Source organism: Ambystoma mexicanum, chromosome 12 (genome assembly GCF_040938575.1).
Source record: "Ambystoma mexicanum isolate Mex_15411 chromosome 12, UKY_AmexF1_1, whole genome shotgun sequence".
Taxonomy (NCBI): Eukaryota; Metazoa; Chordata; class Amphibia; order Caudata; family Ambystomatidae; genus Ambystoma; species Ambystoma mexicanum.
Genome location: NC_090936.1, coordinates 1,113,989,561 through 1,113,995,895, shown reverse-complemented (window position 1 = coordinate 1,113,995,895; position 6,335 = coordinate 1,113,989,561).

Sequence of the window (6,335 nt, the reverse complement as noted above, 5' to 3'; positions counted from 1 at the left end):
CTTTCAACGAGAGTACCTACAGAGATTCCAGTGAAACTTTCCGCCGTGGGACAGATCCAGGAGGCAAAGACACAGTTCTTCATCTTTCCACTGAGGGACAGATCCAGGAGGCAAAGACAGAGTTCTTCATCTTTCCGCCAAGGGACAGATCGAGAGAGTCGAGATGAGAACTTCACCGCCTTATTGTCTTATTTTTATTTTTTATTTTTTATTTTATTTTTTACTTTGATTTTGATTGACTGCCATCTTTCCATTCTTCGCATTGAACAGTATCCAACATGTCTTCAGGACTGAAGCAAATCCGGGGGGTGGACTGGGAATTGACCTATTTTAAATATGCATAATGAACGTATCTCACCAAAGATGTTAGTCTAATCTTTTCCCATAGTCTAGCAAGGGAACTGCATCCTGTAATCCCAGACAATTGTCACGCGCAAGAGGGGGAAACTTATGAAGCACAAGACACTTTATGTTACAACCTTTCTGAGAGACAATAATGGAGTAAGTGAAATGTACGAACCTTTATCAAGCTACTATGATTGAAATGGGGGCCCAAAACAGTAACTTGATCTTCCCTCAAACAGAGGGGTGCCCCCTCTTTCCTGGAAGAAAATGCTGCAAATTGTCATACTGCACGGTTATGTGCATTTGTATAGTGATTTTCATTGCCTTTCTGTCATTGACAATCAGAACTGCATTTTTTTATCTGTACACGAAGCGTTCCAATCTCAGTGCACTCACCAGATAATTTACACATGAATCCCACGAAAGCACCCATACCCTATATAGTCATTCTGGTTCCAAGAAAATCTGATGGTAAGGCAAACGAATTAAAATTGAAGATAATTGGCAGTAATTCACACACACATGAGGTAACGAATGAAGAAAAAAGCTGGAGACAGAGTCAGCACGGAATGAATGAAAATACAGTACTGACCACGAAACGCTCATACACACACTGAATGAACACAAACAAGGGCAAGTGTCAATGGCTGCAGAACCTCAAACAAGGAAACCTGCTTCACCGACAAGCATGTCCGAGAATCCTCCGGCAGGGAAAAGTCACACAGACGCATTTAGAGACATAGTTATAACCAACTACAAAAAGATACTAAGAATCAAGAGAAGGTCACACGAAGATAGCAATGAGCTACACTATTACCTGGACAGCACAGCACATATAGGAAATAACATTTGGTACCACCACATGAAAGAGGTCGGAAGAAGAAAATCGGAAGGGGAATGCTACGTGTGTGCACTTCTACCATACAACATGGGAAAATCCAAGATCTTTGTGGCTGTAGAAATCGACGTCCCGACAGTGCACTGTTTGTCACAAGTAGCCTTGTGCAACACTAGAGGACAGTTCATGGGAAGAGATGCTTCACTGATATGGGCAACAGAAACAGCATACTCAGATGAAGATGACTATGTCCAGGACATTAAGACAATCAACAGAGCCCATACCAGGAATCACATGATCAGGTATGCAAAGCCAGAAGCGCAAGGAGCAGGAACAAGATGGGAGATAAACCCAAGACTGAACGTCCAAGGGAAAACCCCAAGAGAAGCTCAAATTTGGAAAAATAGAGGCCTGATGCAGATTTGGGGAACAGTGCTTTCTCCAAACAGATGGGAAGAAGGAGTAGTGATATGCCGAGCATGGATGGTCCTTGGAGCCTGCAAGGAAGCAATAGAAAACTCACAAAAACTGTGCAAACCGCTATGGCCAAAGTTGGTGAAGTTACTAACATGGGTTGAAGACAGAGGTGGACCCCTGCAGATAGTGCACTGGAAAGCCCAAAATTGTGCTTTAGAAACAATGGCATGAGGAAGATGGGAGAAAATCAGAACTGCGGCCGCGTCTTTGAAGCTCCAGGTATGACTCACGGAACCGCAGTAATTATGGATCATTACTGGGCGTGTGGAACCAAAGCATACATAAGGTTGCCGAAAAACTGGGGAGGCATATGCATGATAGTGAACGTCCACGTTCCTGCACTAGTGATCCCAAAAAGTGACCTGAGTATTGACAGCTTCCCAAAGGCAGACTCTCACATGAGGAAGAGGAGGTCTGTGAAACTGGTATCCTGAACAAAGAGAGAGAATTACTTTTCTGGCAAATCAGAAGAATAATTCTATGCAATACCATATGAACACAGGCTGTTTCACCTCACCTCATCAGTATTCCGAACAATACTCTTGCCACACATCCAAGTTGGAGTAAATGCGAAATGGTTGCAGATAACCAGATGTGAGTTATTGCAGACCATCAACACCACCATAAAAGGATTCAACGCAATCAAAGAAGAATTAAGAGCAATCCGATTGATGACCCTCCAGAACAGATATGTACTCGACATGATCACTGCGATGGATGGAGGTGTTTGCGCAAAAATTGGAGAATCGTGTTGCATGTTTATACCTTCGCATGATGAAGAAAATGGAACCCTAACAGAAGCCATAAGTATGCTGACAAACCTGCAGAACCAGATGATCAATGAAACCAACAAAGTTGATGATGACAGCTGGTTTGGAACACTATTTCTATGGCTCCCACAATGGATGGCAGACATATTCAAAATTTTGGGAGCCCTGCTAATGATGATACTGCTAGGATTTTGTGTTTTTCAAGATAATTGCCACACAATGCCAGAGACTGCGAACAAAGCCATTGGAATGAAGATCATGGTCAATGTCAAACCAGTATGGAAGCCCAGAGACCTAACTGATGAAGAAATTAGAGAGTGTGTGAGGGCTAGCGAATTTGCAGCAGAAGGAACAAAGTTGGTGTATCCCGGAAAATGACAAAGGTACAAAGGAAAGTGGAGCTCTTGCAGCCCAAATGGACAATGTCAGCTCATAACCTGGAATAAAGACAAACATGTAAAGACAGCAGGAAGTTTGAAAGGAGTGATAAAAATATGGACTCCAAAGATGCAATTCACACCATCGTGCACAAACCTAGAAGATGATGAACAAGAAGCAGAAGAGTCAGATAAGACAAACCCAAAGGAGAATGCAGAAGTGGTTGATGAAAAGACTAGAGGGGGAGTGTAGAGGAGGTCCCAGACATGGCCTGCACCCCAGCCCCTATTTTGAGGTACCAGGAACATACGCGCCAAGATATGTGACGTAAGAAGAACATATGAACCAACAGAGAGCAATTTTAGGCTCAGTGCCCAACTTTATACCGAGTGCCCATCAGAAATGCAATACCTGTTGAAGTGCCTATAACCAAACAGCCATGAACAGCTTGGTACCCACTGAGACAACCGTACCAGCAGCTGACACGAAATGAAGACTACTTACAAACTGTCCCTGAAGAGACCCAAAGAGCCTTAATGGAGGGCAAATGGTGACAACAAGAGAACCCAGACAGACGTACAAATGAACATAAACGACGAATGAAACTGACACACAAGGGCGAAATGTAAAGAATAAAAATGTAATGGATGTGTAAGAAGAAACAATGTCGATATAAAGAAACGTAGCCATGAAGTGAGATGAAAATATGCAACTAACTAAATGCATGTAAATAGGTTTGGAACGCAAGCCAAGGAAACGGTACTGCTTGCAATGCTTAGTAGAAGAATAGAGTGGCAAGCACCAACTATATGTCTACCTCAACAAAGCACACTATACAAGTGCGACTCCATTTTGGAAAAGCAGAACTAAGCCCAGGCTGCAAGGAGCCAACAAGGCTGAGAATTATATTCCAGCTAAAGCCAGAAGGGAAGAGCAGAATTGAAACTCAGCAAGATGTAGCTCATGCTTGGGAATTGGAGGTCAACTCCAAGGAAGGGAGGAGAGCTGCAACTCCGAAGAATCAAAACTTAAGAGCATTGAAGCCAGCCAGTGAAGGTCGAGATAAGGAGGCCCCTGGCAGGTGGCGAGGCTGAATACACGAAAAGAAGGAGAATGAAGTAAATTCACGGTGAACAGACACGTGACCAGCCAAGCACAAAGCGGCACCAACGTCTGATGTCACAGAGAACCCGAGGATGCCATAACTTTTCTTGATAAGAAGCTACAGTTTCGAGGCCATCCTTAGCCAACTAATTGACACATAGCCCTAAATTACTGATTGATGGAAGGGAGGCAGGGTGAATCTTGGGGCACAAGGCACCTGGGTGTCCATTCTACATGCTGCTAATTAAAGTGGAGATGTATGCTTAGGGGTGTAACTCACCCATTCACAATGGACCAAATAATCTAGGGTCCTATAGCTTGAAGAGCCAATTAGACGTCATAGTTATATTGACAACTATCATGAGTGATGTAGAGGGATTGGCATAGACGCCCACCCGATAACAGTTATCCAATCCTCACGCATTGTTACCATATACAGATATAGTACCTATACTTAAGTTACCTTTTCCAACCAATAGAAATGCATGTCAAATTTAGGAGTATTACACGTCAATGATGACGAGAATTCGCTATAAAAGTTACTGATTGCATGAAGAAGTTGGGAGTTGAAGCGAGACAGGTGATCGCATCACTGATGATTACCATTTGTTTCCCTGTTTTTTTGTACTTGTCATTAAACAGACTTCCCTTTGCCAAACCGTTGACTTGTCCTTATTGAATGGTGCCAGACTAAGAGTATCCTGCACCTCATCCTCCTCAGGTGCAGCTATCTCGTTTTAAGGTGCCGGAGGGCGTGCTGTGAATCTCATGGGCCCGTTCAGTGGCCGCTCCGTCCACCAGTACACTTGGTAGCAGAGGATGGTTTACTGACCATTGAATATTCATTAACTATTGATAAGACACCTATTGACCGACAGCACGAAGTAACTCTAGGTTTTCAGCAATATCACAAGTCCGTCGCCATTCGGCTGAGTAGACTGAGAAGCTTCCCGTGGACAATGATAGTGTAAGTCCATAAAATCTGCAGTGGGTCTGAAGGAACCTGCCTTAAAGAGCATAACCCTTCTCATTCCTACGGGCAGCCGATCGGACGAAAAGACCAGAGAGGCAGCAACGGAGGGGCAGGTAATGTGGAAGATCCAGAGAGGAACCATGCGAGCGGTGAGTGAACGAAAAGACTCAGCACTTTGGCAAAAGTTGTGTAGGCATTAGAACAAGTAAGATTATCCTGCACCTCATCCTCCTCAGGTGCAGCTATCTCATTTTAAGGTGCCGGAGGGCATGCTCTGAATCTCATAGGCCCGTTCAGAGGCTGCTCCGTCCTCCAGTACACTTGGTAGCAGAGGATGGTTTACTGACCATCGAGTATTGATTAACTATTGATAAGAAACCTATTGACAGGTGATCCCAAAGATCCAGAGAGGAACCATGCGAGCGGTGAGTGAACGAAAAGACTCAGCACTTTGACAAAAGTTGCATAGGCATTAGAACAAGTAAGGGAAAAGGTTACGGGGGTGGTGGAAAATAAAATAGTCAGAAGTAGAGACGACTGTATATATAGGGGAATAATGACTCGAGTATATTAGAGAAAAGGTGGTTACCGGGAGGACACCCGAGAGAAAACAGTGGTTACCCGGAGGACACCCGAGAGAAATGTAATGGATGTGTAAGAAGAAACAATGTCGATATAAAGAAACGTAGCCATGAAGTGAGATGAAAATATGCAACTAACTAAATGCATGTAAATAGGTTTGGAACGCAAGCCAAGGAAACGGTACTGCTTGCAATGCTTAGTAGAAGAATAGAGTGGCAAGCACCAACTATATGTCTACCTCAACAAAGCACACTATACAAGTGCGACTCCATTTTGGAAAAGCAGAACTAAGCCCAGGCTGCAAGGAGCCAACAAGGCTGAGAATTATATTCCAGCTAAAGCCAGAAGGGAAGAGCAGAATTGAAACTCAGCAAGATGTAGCTCATGCTTGGGAATTGGAGGTCAACTCCAAGGAAGGGAGGAGAGCTGCAACTCCGAAGAATCAAAACTTAAGAGCATTGAAGCCAGCCAGTGAAGGTCGAGATAAGGAGGCCCCTGGCAGGTGGCGAGGCTGAATACACGAAAAGAAGGAGAATGAAGTAAATTCACGGTGAACAGACACGTGACCAGCCAAGCACAAAGCGGCACCAACGTCTGATGTCACAGAGAACCCGAGGATGCCATAACTTTTCTTGATAAGAAGCTACAGTTTCGAGGCCATCCTTAGCCAACTAATTGACACATAGCCCTAAATTACTGATTGATGGAAGGGAGGCAGGGTGAATCTTGGGGCACAAGGCACCTGGGTGTCCATTCTACATGCTGCTAATTAAAGTGGAGATGTATGCTTAGGGGTGTAACTCACCCATTCACAATGGACCAAATAATCTAGGGTCCTATAGCTTGAAGAGCCAATTAGACGTCATAG